Source organism: Metopolophium dirhodum, chromosome 7 (genome assembly GCF_019925205.1).
Source record: "Metopolophium dirhodum isolate CAU chromosome 7, ASM1992520v1, whole genome shotgun sequence".
In the NCBI taxonomy this organism is placed as follows: Eukaryota; Metazoa; Arthropoda; class Insecta; order Hemiptera; family Aphididae; genus Metopolophium; species Metopolophium dirhodum.
In genome coordinates, this window is record NC_083566.1 from 26,422,195 (window position 1) to 26,440,319 (window position 18,125).

The 18,125-nt window shown below is 32.8% G+C and overlaps 1 protein-coding gene across 2 annotated transcripts in view; it reads right to left on the reverse strand.

The window, feature by feature from the left end:
- Positions 1-12,353, reverse strand: part of LOC132948567 (glutamate-gated chloride channel-like) — an 88,764-nt gene extending 76,411 nt beyond the window's left edge. For both annotated transcript variants that reach the window (XM_061019091.1, XM_061019089.1), the window contains exon 1: positions 12,029-12,353. The gene's annotated coding sequence lies outside the window, so the exon portion shown is untranslated. The remainder of the gene's footprint in view (positions 1-12,028) is intronic.
- Positions 12,354-18,125: the final 5,772 nt, after the last annotated feature.

Below are 18,125 nucleotides of genomic sequence, written 5' to 3' on the forward strand. Positions count from 1 at the left end.
GCATTTTATAAAAATGCTCCACTGTTTGTTTTCAGAGAAGAAGTTTTTTAAGAAAAGGTCTTTGAAGTTTTCGATGTTGCAGGTTGCGTCTTTTACCATTGTGAACCACTTTGCTGCCTTTCCTTTTAGGCAGTTTTCGATCACGATCATTTTGTCGTCTTCAGCAATTTTTTTATGTATTAAGTATGTGTTTAAGTTTCTCAAGAATCTTTTCGGGTGGTCGGTTTGCTCGTTCCCTGCGAACGTTGGCATGGTCAACTCTACTGTGTTTGATCTGGTTGTCACCGTGGTGTCCATTTGTGTTTGTTTGTTTGCTATGTTGCTCAAATCTTTGTTCAATTTTTCAACGTTTACTACTGTTTTTGTGTCGTAGTCATTTATTAGTTGATGAAGTGCTTCGATACGTGTGTTGAAGTTTTCTTTCATCGTAGCTATATCGTCTGTCATTGTTCGTATTGTCGTTTCTAGCCGAGTGATTTTTTCTTCATTGGATTCCATTATCGGGTTATTTCGTTGACGATTTGAGTTTCTAGTCATTTTGCTTCAGTAGTGTCGTTATTATTTTTGAGTGGTTGGGTACACTATTTCGCCGTACCGACTAGTAAACGTCGAACTTGTATATTGTGTTGATTTCGTGGTCGATGTAGGTTCCGAGGCACGGGTTGGTTATTCAAACCTCCAACAAATCGATTGCGGTATTACTGTACCGACTAATAGACGTTCCTATCGGTTTGTTGGCGGGTATACTATTTCGCCGTACCGACTAGTAAACGTCGTACTTGTATATTGTGTTGATTTGTGGTCGATGTAGTTCCTGAGCCACGGGTTGGGCGCCAGTTGATACGGAGCGTCTGTTCGTGACGTCCCGTGTCGTAAATACCAATGCGTTGTGTATTGTTATGATTCGTTTATTATATAACCAATAAGTAATGTTTATAATGATCGGGGCAAGTTATCCCGGGCCGCGCGGCAGGCTTAAGGAAGCGGCCGCGGCGGGCGGGTTCGGGCCTGAAGAGGCGCGAGCAAAACAATAGTCGGGACTTGCCTATACGTTTCGTAGAAGTAATACAATAATAGGGGAGAGTAGAAACCGTCCGTGCACGGACTCGAGCAAGTCGTGTGGGTTCGGTTCTTCCTCGCGGCGAAACTCGAAATAGCTCGCCGTAGGGGGAAACGTGGTACTACTTGTCGGCTTGCTGAATAGTCGATTGGCCAAGTTACGTCGCGAAGTCGGTTCCCGGCGTGTCTTGGTATTCGTCCAACGGTGTGACTGGACTCGATTGAACGGGTGGACTGTCAGTAATGGATCGCCGGAGTATAATTATATTATACGCTGCCGTCGGTGGGTCAATCAGGTCCCGGTGTGGCGGCTATCCGTTGTCGTCGATCGCTGGATGTACACGGTAGGCTTGGCGTCGTCGGTCCGTGAAGTGGCGCTTATTAGCCAGGTATGCCGGGTATTGTTGAGTCTCGGCGGTATCGGGCGATCACGTTAGATCGGTGCGTTCAGGGTGCGTCGTCGTGGACTGGTTAGGTCGGATCAGCTTCGCCGGTGTCGTTCAGGTCGGTGTTGCTGCTGCGTTGATAGTCTTCGGGTCTTCAGGTCTTCGGGTCTTCTATAGTGCTTGTTGACTTGTAGAAGATATGTTGAAGACTGGTGTGGTGGATGATTTGACCTGCTTTGCTTTGCTTTGAAAGGGATGGCTATGCCGTTTACTATTCCAGGCTTGTGCCTCTACTAGTGGATGGAAATTAAGAAGAAATGGTTAAATTTATTGTTCTGTCCAAGAGAGTGGGTAGGGTTTCAATTTACGTTTAGTATTTGGGGGAGGGTGTGTTTTACCTAGAAGTCGGATGTGAGTATGATTCGAGAAAGAATTTTTGTAGAACATTGATTTGGTTTGGGAACGAATGGAGGTTTGAATAGATTTGAAATTTGTCGATTTTAGAAGGACCGAATTTCTAACGATAGTGGGCATACGCGTTATGGTGCGTATGCCGATGTTTTGGACGGATTCGATTTGGTTCCATTGAGAGGGTCCTATAAAGGGTGCCCAAGAAGAGCCAGCGTACGTTAGGATTGGTGAGACGTAAAGTTTTAGTATGTTAAGTTTCGTTGTCGTTGGGACGGGGCTAGTGCGATTTAGTATGGGGTAAAGCAAACCTCGGATGCGGGTGGCCTTTTTGGTGATGTTTTGAATATGTTTGCCGAAAGTGAGTTTGCGCCCGATGGTGACGCCGAGGTATTTTGCTTTGTCGGACCAGTTAATGGAGTGGTTGTCGAGTAGTAGTGGTGGTACGTGGGTGGTATTTGAGTGTCCGAAAATGATACCTACAGTTTTGGTCGCGTTTATTTTGATTCGCCATCGGTGAAACCATGTGGTTGCAAGGTTAAGTTGGTGTTGTAACTGTATGGCGGCTCGTTTTTGGTTGTGGTCGTAAGTAAAGAACATCGTGTCGTCGGCGAATAACGAGAGATGAGCTTTTGAAGTCGTCGGAATGTCGTTTATGTAGGTCAAGTAGAGAGTTGGTGATAGGCAGGATCCTTGAGGGACGCCTGCGAGAATGTGTCTGGTGGACGAGAAAGAGTCTTCGATTTTAGCGATAAAAGTGCGGTCGGTGAGAAAGGATTCTATAATTTTAATGATTTCGGTCGGGATGTTGAGTTGAGAAAGTTTGTAAAGGAGTCCGGCGTGCCAGACTCTGTCGAAAGCTTTCTCCACATCAAGAAATATAGAAGCGGTGTTAATGTTGTTGTTAAAGTTCTGGCTGAGTTGGTGAGTGAGTTTGGTCAGTTGGTGGGTAGTAGAGTGTTCGGGTCTGAAGGCAAACTGTTCTGGGCGGATTTTGTCACGGAGTATGTTTTGCAGGTGAGTGAGTATGAGTCGTTCGTAGATTTTTGATAGGGAGGAAAGCAGAGCGATTGGGCGGTAGTTTACGGGTAGTTTGTGGTCTTTGCCTGGTTTGGGAATGGAAATTATGACTGCTTTTTTCCAGGCAAGTGGAAAGTAGCAGATTCTGAAGGAGCTGTTTATAATTTGCGTTAGGGATAGTAAGATATTGTTGGGAAGAAATTTAAGAGCCGTGTTGGTGATGAGATCATCGCCTGGGGCTCTCTTCTTGCGAAGGTCGCTTATGATTTTTTGAACGGTGCCGGGGGTGGTGAACAGGTTAGATTTTATAGTATTGTGGTTTTGTAGTGAATGGTAGTACGCGGTCACTTCTGGTATGTCGGGACCGGGGTTGGTTTGGAATTGTTGTTCGAGAGAGTCCGCTATCAGCTCGGCTCGGTCTTTGGCCGGAAAGACAAGACCGTTTGGCCCGGTCAGAGGGTGAGAAGCTGGACGTTTATGAAGGAGGCTTTTGTTGAGTTTGTAAATGGAGTTGTCTTGTTGGTCGAGAGAGTTTAGGAAGGAGTCCCATTGGTCAGTTTTGTGAGTTAGAAGTAATGTACGAATTAGTGCGATTTTGGCGTTAAGTTGGCGTTTAACGGTTGGGTCACGGTTTCTCTGCCATAGACGGCGTAGTTGGTTTTTTCCAGTTATTTCTAGTTTTATGTAGTCGGGAAGTAAGAGGGACGAGTTTTTGAGTTTAGGAGTAAATACGCTAGCTTCGATAGCGTGTTGCAGGTTTTTGGTCAGACAATCGACTGCTAGGTCAATTGAATGTTTGTCATTTGTCGGTGGTACGGGAGAGTTTGGTAAGTTGGTAAGGATCGTTTTGTATTTTGTCCAGTTAATGAAGCGGTTAGTAGTAGGAGGAGACGATGAGATCGGAGTACATAGAGTCTCCAGAAGTATAGGGTTATGGTCGGAAGATAGTTCGTTGAGGTTTTCGATTTGGGTCGGGTATGGTAGACGTGCGAGGGCGATGTCAAGTACGTCGGGTCTGTGACGGGTGTAAGTGGGAAAATGTGTGGGGGAAGAGGGGGCAGTAATGACATAGTCCGAATGTTGAACGTGATCGAAGAGAACACGGCCGGCTGCGTTTGTTGAGTGGCTGTACCACAGTGGGTGTTTGGCGTTGAAATCGCCTGCCGATATTTGCCATTCCGCGCTTTGGGTAAGTAAGTCTAAGTCAGGTGTCGAGAGAGTGGCGCCAGGTGGTTTGTATACCGCTGATACAAGTATTTCATGGTTGTTAAGTTTGATAAGGACTGAAGAGGTTTGAATGGTTGTGTTAAGAGTCATAGGTTGGTGGACGATGCGACGGTGAATAAGGACGGCCGTGCCGCCGTGAGGGGGCGAGCCCCGGGTAGTCGGTAGGTCGTTCCTGTACGTGAAGTAATTTGGAATGTGAAGGTTGGTGGAGGGAGATAGACGAGTTTCGTTAAGTAAGATTATGTCGGTTTTTAGTTGGAGCGCGAGAGCTGTTAGTTCATTAAGTTTGTGTGTAATACCGTTGGAGTTCCAAAACAGGATTTTTAAGTTATTCATTGGGAGGCGTGAGAATTGTCAGGAATGCTTTTATGGTCGTTTCCATCAGTGTTTTGGATGATTTGACCGGTGAACTGTCCCGGTATATATACTATTTGTTTCCCTTTGTTGTCCTGTGATTGGTCGAGGATGGTTGCTTTGATAAGCAATAACCACACCTCGACCCGTTGGTGTTCGCTTTGTTAATGTGGTTCTTGTTTGTTATTTCCGTGAAATTTTCCTGTTGGTAAACTACTTATTCTAATATGTCGCGTCTATTACTTGTGTCGCATTATGTTGCCATACTGTTGTGTTTGGTGGTCCTGAAAAGGACCACTTTAATACAGTGACGGTTTATCCCGTTACAAAATTAACCCGTCATTGAAATTCTTGAATTAAAAATAATACGCATACATTAATAATACAAAAAATCACTGATAACTTCACAATAAATTTAGAACGTGCACGCGATTTGATAGCACAATATTGTAATACGTCCCTAAGGCTTATCGTCGACTATTTTAATAAATTATTATAATATGTGTAGTTAACACGATACGTAAGTGCCTAAAATATAAAATCGATTATCTATACGTTTGACGGTATTGATATAAATTATAAGTGAGGTACCTATAACATAATATCGTATTGAATTTTTTGTTTTCATGATTTATGAGTAAATGCATATTAAGGTGCACATAGTAAGGTGTACCTACGACTCAATCGTAAATACCATCGTTCTCTATAATTTGCAACCTTGTTTTAAACTTTTAAATGAGATGGATATGCTAATTGTTTTATTTTGTAAAATCACTATGATCATTATTGTTAAATTGTTTTATAATTAAGATGAAAACAACAGCTGAGTGCATTATACATTGATTGCATATTTAACCCTCCTTTTTAGTACCTATAGTAACCTTCACAGTAAACCATTCTTAGCAGTGAATATTATTGTATTAAAAGCCTGTCTAATTGTTATCTCAGTTCACAATTTTCTCAGCATTTTTTAAAATTCTAATATAATATTCTAAGTACCATCTGTGTCGAATTAACGTTTATCAAACCAACACAGACCAAGGATATACTCTTGCTTTCCTAAAAACTTTCTAAAAAAATAATAATAAACTACATCGAAAGCTCTGTCTTTCAAAATGGAATCTAAAAATAGGATGATAGAATATATTTTATTATGATGTCACTCCATAATTATTTTACCATTTCTCCCAAACCTCTACGTCAAAAAATAAGTATGGATTAAACAAAACTAAAATTATTAGGTTTTTTTAGGATAATTTATTAAAGTAAAAAATTCAGTTTCAAATTAAGTTAAGTATTTGCCATATAGATGGTTTACGAGTAAAAGGAAATACCTTATTCAATTTCAACCATTTTTTTAAATTGCGCTATCTTGAAAAAAATAATGTTCACCGTAGTTTTTTTTACTAAAATATAAGTGATTGATGTATAATACTATTCCTCATCTTAAATTAGCTGTGAAGAATGAAAAATCCATTACAGTAAATATAGAAATGAGACTTTCTTTCGTTTTCTAAAAAGTAGTAATTTTGACTTGTATAAACATCGAGTAGGTATTTCATTTAACTCACACTAAAATACATAGTTTTATGTATGTTATTTAACAATATTGTATTATTATTGACAATCATATATTACCAATAATATATTATTAGTTGTAGTTATCATTGGACAGTTAAAAAAAAAGTATCGAGTAATAGACTGGCTATATACTAGTAGAATGTATTGAAAAAAAATGTTGGATGAAACATACAATTTTAAATAAATTTATGGACTTGAATGACTGAATAATCATATTTAATAATTAATACACACCACAGAAGAAAATTGTTTTGCTGTACAGATGGGTGAATAATATGAATATTTAATCGTTTGGATATCCGTATCCCTATTCGAATGTATAATGTAAACACGGACTTTTTTTATGATAAAAAGTTTGCGATATTCATAATTTAAAAATCAACTTGGGTTATCATCTAATTATTGTTATCTATATCTATGTCTTAGTAATTTATACATGGCTATCTACCATTTGGTTGTTGATATATTGATGTTTTTTCCACGTGGATATTCCTCACTAATTGATCGATGATATTGAAAACTACTATTAAATTGTGGTTAAAAAAAAATTATTACCTTCATGAACAATACGCAATATATTAAACAAAACATTGTGGTAAATATCATAAAAATATCGGTACCTAAAAGCACCTATTATATTTATAGTATGAAATTGAGATTAAAAAAAACTAGTTTTACGATGTTTGCTATAACCAATCAATTACTTAACCACTTACTACCATATTAATCATTTTCAAATTAAATTAAGTGGATAAGTATACCAACTAGCTGATATTTTATTCACATACATAGTTTATAAACACACAGCACAATTTTCATTCAGCGATGCACCTAATTTGATGAACATTTGAAAATCTATTAATTCAATTTAAATATATCACCTCAGTGAACGTACCCACGTCCATTACAATAAGTATTTCAAATAATCGTTTAGAGTTAAACCTTACACATTATTTAAAATTTAATAACTATACCTACCTATTTCTACTTATTTAATTTTCAACCGTCCTAAAAGATAAAATGTTGAAAACGTTTATCTTAAAAAGCATTAAAGCAATTTTTACAACAACTCTAATTATATTTCTATATACTCTAACTAACATAGTTCCACCGTACATAAGGAGTAATCAAGTCGCATACACTATATGATTCCGCAAATGGAATACGCAAATATGTGTTGGAAACTCGACAAAAGAGTAATTACTTACAATTAGAATGACACAACAAAATACACTGTTCGTTATTGCTCGTGCAATTATCTTCCGTAATAACAATAAGAAATATTAAGCTACGACGATAAATTAAGATCTAGCTAAACATGATGTTAACCTTGAAAGCATACGTTTTTGAATAGATACTAGATGTATATTAATATATTATATAACAATGAAAAATAATATTAAACTTACCATAGGTACACATAAAAAAATTGAGATACAAATTATAAGTATAATATTATTTGTCTCTCACTATTTTATACCTATTAATATAGTATTATATACGATTATGATTTATGGGTCGATTTCGAAACCAGTTTTTACATTTAAAAGTATTCAAGAGTCTTACAAGATATTAATTTGTTCGTAAAAGTAACTTCCAATTCATACATAATACTTACTAGATCAAATACATTGAAACAATAATTATTTGCTTTCACATCTCATTAAATTATCCAAAGAAATCGTATTAAAATCAAGGCTGTAACTTACTGAAACTAACTGTATTTCAATACATATTTATTTATATAAAATACTTATAGTAGTTACCTATAAGGTTTGCAAAAAATGGCGTTGATTGAATCAAATAAAATAATGAATCAAAATCAAAAAAAGGAGGGCAAGTGAGTGTCACTCTACTGTACATTAGGTTACACGTAGGACACTGTAATGAATTGTGTTAAATTTGAATTCGATGATATATCATTGTATAAGAAAAACGATTCTGAGCGAAGACGGTCAGTCAGCCTATGATATTACTAAGTATACTTGGTGCTATTATTGTGAATAAAGGTATTTATTTACCTATTTTCGTGGAACCTTGTTTTAGATTTTCAATCCTTAGCTATAAACGTTGAACATTTTATAAATTTTTAACTACAAAATAATTTTAAAATTTGAAATTTGATAAATGTTGTCAAAATTTGAAATTTAAATACTTGTAGAAAAAATTATGCCTATGTATTTTTAATATTTTTCAACTGCTATAATAACAATATATTAGGTGCCTTGTATTACATTTTTACGCTTTTTGAACAAGCAAATACAAATTTATTGACAATTATAGAAAAAAAAAATTAAAAAAATTGCAAAAGCCCTTAAACAGCTCAAAACGATTTAAAAATTTTTATCGTGTATAGATTATGAAAATATAAACATTCAGTCAAATTTCCATGTATCTACGACAGTTATTGGTTTTTTAATTACAACAAAATAAGAAAATCACTACATGAAAAATGGAGTATCAAAGTATAAAGTATCACATTTTTACAATATTGGATATTGTAAAAATGTGAACTTTGAACGCTCATAAAAATTTAATTTGACATTCCAAGAGACGTTTTTTTAAAGTAAATGTAGACAAACTTATGAGGAATCTTGTATTAAATTTTAAAATTTTAAATTAAAAAGAAAAATTTTATGAATTTCTAACTCAAAATAATTTTCACATATTTTGGCAAAGTCTGAACTTTAAATTCTTAGAAAAAAAAATTGTGATTGCCATTGTAACAATAAATTATAAGCCTTGAGTTAAATTTTCAAGCTTTTTGACACAACAAATAAAATTGTATTGATATATATATATATATAGACAAAAACCCTGAAAATAATATAGAAACTGAAAATGTCCGTAAACAGCTCAAAACAATTCAAAATATTTTGAATATATTATGGTGTATAGCAAATTCTAATATAAATGTTCATTAAAAATGTCATATATCAACGGTCATTTGTTTTAGAGTTAAGCAAAAAACCAAAATCGATTTTGTCAAAAACCGATTTTGCGTAAAAATTTCTGTTTTTCTGAATTTTTTTTTTGTTTTTTCCCGGCGTTTTTAAACGCTTTTAAAAACTACTGGTAATAATTTTGACCTCTTCAATGCACCATCTAACATCTTCATTTTCCTATCAATCAAGATACTTAAGTTGAAAATCAAAGAATGATTTCGACTACTTATCGTGTACACAGACACAAATAGTTAATAGTTAGAAATTATGAACAATAATGTATAAGTATAGTAAGTACGATTTTAATATATTGTTCAAAATATTTATAACTAATTATAAAACTGAATAATTCCATGCACAGTTCAAATAAATAATTGTGACCTATCTATAACGAATACATTTTATTCATTATTATTGCAATAAATTCTGATTTATATCAATTTTGTATTAGCTCGTGTTAGCTTTACTGAATAGCTATTTTATTAATTTACTCTACATTATATTAATAACATATTGAATCCACTTTAGTTATAGAAAATATAATTTCGCTATTAGGTATACACGTGTGAAATACAAATTTAATAGACTGCCATTGTTGTGGTAATTTCAAAATGTATATCAACTGAAGATAAATTACACAAATACTATAATAGGTATTATATTATACGATGTATGTATATTATATTATTGTGCATTTAGTATTGTAGGTATTTTTTAAAGTGATATCTTTATTATTGTAGTATATCAGTATACCTATTTATTCAGTATTATCATTCATTATATCAAAAATCAAAATACTAATATTATAAACATTTTATATATAGGTTAAATCAAATAATATAATATATAATTGTATTATAAAAACATGACAAGAAAAACTATACCGTAAGTAGGTATAATAAATATAACAAAAGAAAAACAATTTTTAAAAATATCACTTATTCACTTGTATATAATATTATATATATATTATTAAACCATAATATTATTATAATATATTTATATAAGAAGATTAAAGTATTATTTTTAACAATATAACGCAGATTTATTTGTAAGAAGATCGTGATATAAATCATTCAGGTATACCTATTGTCGAATAGGGTACAGTGGATAAAACAAGTTTGAATAATGCATATAATACATCAGATAAGCTAAGCTGAAAAAACATTAAGAAGAGTAAGAAAAAATTAAGATCAACAAAATACGTTTTTTTATGAATGAAAAAATAATAATAAGAAGAACAATTTTGAAAAGTAAATAAAATATAGGGAGAAAAACAACTAGTGCAACACAAATAAAAGTGCAAACAATAGCACAATAGTACATTCATCGCTCCACTATCTAAAATGAAATGGGTTTACCTACATAAAATACAAGGGTAAATTATTAAATAATAATACGATATGAAGATATTGAATTTAAAGTACTATAATAAGTACCTATTTAAAGTAAAAAAAAAACGAATACGGCCAAATAATAATGGTCGTTTCGAATAAATAACAATCGACATTTTAAATGTTTTGAAAAAGAGGGAATAAAAAATAGATGAAATTAATATAAAATACCTTAAAAAAATTATAACTGAAGGTCACACATCAAATAATGGCATGAAAATCAAAAATTATATATTATGAGTTATAATAAATCATACTGATAGTAAAAAAAATTTCGGTATATAATACACATTATGAGTTGGTCTCAACTATATATTAACAATCGTTATAATATTTTGGACAATATTTTTCAACCAATTCATCATAAAGTTGCAAAAAATTATCAAAGACGACATTTTAAATCAATTATCATCAATATCAATAGATAATATAGAATATTAATCAATATAAAATGGAACACTTATTAATGTTGAATATAGAGCGAAAATAATACCTGTAAACTATTTTTGTGTGCCATAGTACCTACTACCTACCTATATTTTTTAAAATACGTATTATATAAAAATTACTAAAATTAAAAATGAACAATTTTTCATCAAGAAGCTTTGTCTAAATTAATTCTTAGAACAAAATACATGTATACCCACATAGATAATAATATAATACTTATCTTTCTACATATTATGGCCTAAGTTTACTTATAGAACTGAACAAACTAATGTTTTAATTTCACGATTAAAATAATAATTTATACGTAGTCAAATTTTATTTTATGATAGATTAGTTCATTAGATATTATTATTTTATAATTTATTTATTATAACACTAAAGTTTCCACACGCCTTAGAAGTATTTTAAAATTTACTTATGTTTTATTCTTAACACGTGTTACACATAACACACTTGTTTATGTAAAAACCTAACAACAAAACTTCCAATATAAACATGTGTCTTTTGATACAAAACAACATGAAGTATAAGTATAACTATAATAACGTTTGTGAAATGCTCTAGTAATAACTATTTGTCATGTCTTAAATCTACATTATACCTTGAAGCATAAAGTTTTTCTTATATGAAAACAAAAACGTGTATTTCTCAAATGTTATATTGTCTATATCGGCTATATTGTACCTTATCGTCATAATCAACAGTTCAAGATGGAAATAAAACCACATGCAGTTTATTTTTTTCTAAAGTAATGCATTTAGGTATGTATAGTGTGTTTCATAGGTAAACTAAAAAGCAAAGTTATCTTCAACTCTTGTGTCAAGTTATTGTTGAGTTATTAAAGAAAATTACTTTCTAGTTTCAAAATAACACGATTAAATTAATTTTAAAGACATTCGTAATAGGGGTTGTTATAAAAATGTGTTTTTGTTATTTGAGATATTCAAATTTGAAGTATCAACGACAAACTTGCTACTGGCTTAGTTATATAGGTACTAACGTTATTAAAAATAAAAATGTATCCACGTAATTACTGCAGGATATTCAAAATTATATATTTTCTTCTTAACGGTGTAAATTGAATTTCTTGTCACGTAAAAATTCGATTTTTTTTTTTCATTTGTATTAAAATTTAAAACCTCGTTCCCATTCACTGGATTGCACACGAAAAAAAAAATACAATTTTTGAATAAACTCCACGTACCTTTCACGTTATGTTATCAAATCCTTAATCCACGCTCCAGCAAACGTCGGACCTGTGTACGGACGAGGTTTATCGTCTAGTACAGTTGAGTAACGGTGATAATGCGCTCTGTAATACACCTATGGAGGTTAACGTGTAACCTAAAACGTCGCGATTGGAACTATTTAAAAATCGATTCCGGTCGTAATGTGTCTATTATTGAAACGCATCCGAATCGAACTATATAATATATAGTATTGTTATTATTATTATTGTGGTGGCTCAACGAATTATATCGGAGCACCATGAACGAACAACGGCTAAGCGGGCACTGCGTGGACGATAAATTTCACGATGAAAACATGTTACGCGGCGACGAACGGTTCACGGACCGCTGGGGTGTTGTGATTTGGTTTTTTTTTCTCAATGGTAGTGGTAAAATCACAGTGACGTAGCACCACGATAGCATTATATTGTGTGCACGTGAATGCCAATAGTGCAGGCAGGTGCTTACCGCGATGCGCACACGCGTAGGTGAAATAACAATGGCACTATTATTATAAAATGTCGAATGTCGGAACAACATATTTCATCCGAGTTGTCCTTATAGGTAGAGATGAGTAAATCATTATTTTCATAATTTATTATCATAGCATGATGTGTGCGTGTGTGTGTGTGTGTGTTTTAAGGAAGTAGTTGGTTTGTTCGTCCACGATGCCAATAGCAGAAACACAATTTTTGAATGGACGGCAATTTTTATTTGGAAGTGGAGCGCTCGCGATATATCCCGTCCAATTGTCCAAGACAAAATTACAAATGGGCAATGGCAAATTCATTCCATTATCAGTGTTATTTTTAGATTTTACAAGGTTCCGTCGCGTCTCACAGGCTGAGTTATTTATTATTAATACATACATTAATGTTCATTAAAAACTACAAGCCAATCGCCAATAATGAATGTGTTCAATTGTAATTCAAATAACAGACGTACCTACTGTAAAAAAACAATATTATACAACAAACAACACATTATTACATTCTTGAAGACATTGAAATTTATCATCATGAATATTATATAAATCACGACGCTATCGTGGGATTCAAATTGAGAAGTATAAATTATTTCACTAGGTACCTTTTACAAGTTACAATACTACCTATACCAATTGCAGCTGTTATCACAAATGCGGCTGATGTTGTTAGGCTGTCTGTAATATTTAGTATTTTAGTAAAATACATAGTGCACAGCGATCAATTTGCTTTAAATCACTTCGAAAATCGTTTTATTTGGAATTTATTATGCAATTTATAATACTTATAAATCATTAAATATTTTAATTGTATAACATTGAATACCGTTATAATTTCGTTTTGCGTGCGTACATTTAGTTTTCGTATTGTTGTAATTTATGCTGTATAATGAATAACGTATACTTAATTGTACGTCTTAACCATGTTTGACAATATTTTTGAACAACACACAAAGTCCAGTATTTTTAAACGAAACGAAATCGCTAGGTTTAACGTGGCCAGACGATACGGACAGCCAGTGCAAAACGTTGTTTTTCGAACAAATGAGCGATTGAGGGTTGACGTTTTGAAAATGCCATTAGAAGTAAACATGATGGAAATGTTGCGCGGTCATCAAATTACACACAGAACACTGAGAGTGAGAGTGTAAAATATTACATGAGACTTCCGAAGAACGCGTAACCGTCGAAAATTTAACGTGAACCGCCCAACAAAAATGTCTTCGAATCCCAACGGTATCACGTAGAGTACAACAAAATATTACGTTTGAGGTAACGAGTGCGGGCTACAGGTGGTTTAAAAAAATTTCAATTTTTTATGCGCAAATAGTGAAACCACACATACACACACACATTACTCTGCCGATCTGCGAAACGATAGCAATGAGTGAGTTTTAGTTTTTAACTGATCGCGCGACGTGCAAACGCTGCGGCTATATCGTGCAGTATAAACATTAAATGATATCATATTATAGAGGTATAGGTATGCGCTCTTTCAATACGAAAATGCACGTTGTACACGTTTTGAACTAGTTACATTGACACCGAGCCTTAGGGTCGCCTGGTGTCATTCGACTCATATTATCTGTCAACTATTTCGTATGGATAAAATAATTAATAACAAAACACCAATAAAAGATATTTCCGTGATCCTATAATGTACGGTACTACGGTCAGATTGAATTTACCGTTTCATTGTTCGGCAACTCCCTTTTGAAGTACCTATACATAATAACCGTCTAGTTTCATATTCTGTTGCATAACAAAGTAGGTAACGTTAAGTACAACATTTATATAATATTATTAATATTATGTATGTCAGAAAAATTAAACCCCTAGCAAAACGTGTTAAACGGTGTCGTATATCTAATATCTACATAGTATATTATATTAAATCATCATTATTATTATTTATTACATCAATTTTGATATGTGGTTATTGCTGTACAGGCCATAATACATTATTTTACAATAAATAGAATGTATATTAATGTAATGTTCGTATTTTGTTTATTTAATACAATTGTATTTATTTTGGCATATTACAATAACATTATTGTCTCTAGAGCACCGGAGACTATAATTCAATATTGCATTTCCTTTTAAAGGACCTAAAAATATACCATGAATACAGTAGATAACAATATAACTTTTATAGTAACTTGAATTTCCACAACGGTTAAAATATTTTTTTGAGACAAATATATATTATATAAATTTTTTTTTATCTACCTTTAAAGACTGATTCAGAATTAGGTATCAACGTACGCATATATTATATGATATAACATAGGTATATCAATACGTTCAAATAAAAAAATTATTTATGTCTAACAATTCTAACACAGATGTATAATCATTTTATACTATATTCTTAGATGTTAGACACAATATGATGTCGTGCTTCCATAAGCAAAGCATAATCTATTTTAAATTTATTTATAAAAAGTAATTTGTAAATATTAATTTAATCGTTATAGTACTATTACTTAATAAATACACCCTTATACTTTCCGATGGTGCCGCTGTCTCAATTTAAAACCAAATTATCCCCTCTCTCAGAAATACGTGTTTGGTTAGTGAAATTCTAAAAATATTATGTTTGTATAAATTTTAAATACACACACAGACACACATATGGATATTCGTACTTCGTACACACATAATAAATATTACTTCGATAGTCATCCCCACGACCACACAATGTTAACACAATCACGATATTGATTATATGGTAAGGCGTGGTATACTCGAATCACCGTTAGGTAACCGTAATTAAAAAAAAATAATATACATAGAACATTTTTAATTAACTTTAAAAAAGTGTTTGATGATCTGGCTTAGAAATGAATAGATTATTTAATTTAAATAATAGTGTCTATAAATGTTTAAATTCTGTGCCCTCTCCCTTCCTACAGTGATCCTGAGCACACCATGTGCCTGCTCTCAATGACGTCTCAATTCGTATTAAAATTTTAAAAACGTATCTTTGATGTATAACAAGTTAACTGAAGATTTTAGTATAATGACTATAGATTTTAGTATAAGTTAAAATATAAATTATATTAACTTAATTCATCAAAAATATATAAATTTACGCAAAACAATTACTTTTTGCATAGTTTAATTTGTCATCGGTGAATGTATGGTTAGTTAATAGTAATTTGTACATATGAATGATTTTTTTTAAAATTAATATTCTGTTATTTTTTTCTCATGAGCACTTGGTATAAATATTATTATATAATAGGTAATATTTAAATAAGCTTATTCAATTGGACGTAATATAATATTATTTTAATTAATTAACTTAAAAATGAATTCAGCGTGAATGATTTCAATCAAATACAGTTTCAAATGGCGTACAACCCTCAAACAATAATGCTCTAAAGGCATAAATATATATATAATATACCACGTGTATATAACACGCATGTAACGAATTAAAACAGACAATGATTTGTAAACGTCATCATTTATTTGAATGTTATTATCTAATGTCTGTCGATGATATTTTCATTCAGGAATTCAAAAAACAAACGCAAAGAGAGAGTTATATTATATTATTCAGTATTTCAGTATATTATAAAAGAATATTATCCTGCGATGTATTTAACTACAACGAGAGTGTATTATTTTTTAAGTGCATACCCAATTTATTTGAATCTTATTCAAGTGAATGCTGCAATAAAAGGAACGGACAACTATTCAAATGTGTCAGGTTTGGAAAAAATTTAATCGGAATATCCGCTAAGCCACGATGTTTTGAAAAGGTGAAAAAGCTTATAAATAGGTACCATTAAATATTAATAAATATTACAGGTCAAAATGTCAAATTAAAAGGCGTGGATGACTGGTGATTTATATGAAACACAATTTCTTGTAGAAGGAGCAGTGGGTAAATTAGATTAGAATATTTTGTTCGTGAACAACCCAAACGTCAATTATTAATAATTAATCAATACTTTTTTTTAAATAACAATATTCGTGTTAATACACATTCTCTATTTAACTACTAATTACTATACAATTTCTTGTTTCTCGATTTTTAAAAAGTAAAAAAACTAAATTGTTTTACTTATAGCCGATAATAGGTGAGTACACATTATAGTGTTATAATTTTTACATTAATGATCAATAAACTATGAAAATATTTTCATTTCGTCATTTTATACAATTATACAACTCGAAGTTTTTACTTGGTCTTTTGTAGTTCATTTCAGTTAACGCGACTCGATTGTGTATAATAATGTATATTAATAATAATAATAATAATATTACTGCGCCAATCGGGGACCAGGGTTATGTGGCAGCAAACCACCGTTACGAATGCCCTACACTCGGTATAATAATATGCATCCCATCTGATATTTTTTTTCGTTATGTTAAAAAAAAAAATGTTACGTTTTTTTTTAATCTTTATTGCCATCCGCCCAAGTGGCGCAACCCATCGCCTAATAGTTTGTTTTCCACGTGCGCCCGGTGGTCCGGATAAACACGTGCGCGAACCGAATACCGGTGGGATTAAAATATAATATGGAGACAAAGCAAACGGCTGGGCCCGAACACGGTGTTTAAGGGCAAATACCACAGTGCACGGAGACCGCCGTACGAAATCCCTCGGATCGACATAGGTATATATACTTCCAGCGAATAATAAATTTACCGTTTCCTTTTTTTCGCATTGTCGGCACCATAATATCGGCCGACGGCACGATCCGGCACCGCGACCGGACGTCAGTGGACAAATCGTCCGGGGACCGTTTATCGAATTCACTAAAAACCTTTTCTCTCCATCAGTTGTAGTTCTCTTTACTTCTTCACCCCCCCCCCCCTGCGCGTTCGAGTCAATATCACATCGTACACCGCCGGAATAAATGAGAGAAAAAAAATCCAAAAATAACCGCATTTGCCCGATCCGGATAACTTGTTGATGCCGAACACTTTTTCAAGTTAGCATATTGTTATCCAAAACTATTCGTCACGCAGTTTACCGATACACCGGCGGAAGCACCGTGCAAGTCAACGGGGTGCGTCTACGCGTAAAAAATTGTTGACACCCTTAATGGATGTCCGCGGTACAAGTAAACCGATATTATTGTATAATAGTTGTTAGCAAAATACGAATAGCTCAAATCATTCGTGTTCAGAATCAACTTATTTTATTCGTTGCGCGTTCGTACAAAATGCGACGATGTCAACGAAAATTCGCCTATCTTCGTATACTGGCGCTGCTTACAATATAATGGACACGATTCTAGTATAATGTGGTTTATGTATATTATACACAAAATATGTCCATAACATATACCTACTAACGGTAGAACGGTACAAAAACCTAAATTATGACCAAAGTATATACAATTTACTCTAACTCGAATAATGTTGTAAAATCAGATTAGTGACTAACATAATACGTATGAAATACTCCTGTTTTACCTAATAATGTACTTCTAATAGTATTCAACGTCAAGTGCAGTCTGTGTTTTCTAGACAACAATTTATTTTCGTACGCATGGTTATTACGATCAGATATTAACTCAAAATATGGTAGGTATGCTCAAATTTATTTTCCAAAGGGTACTTCA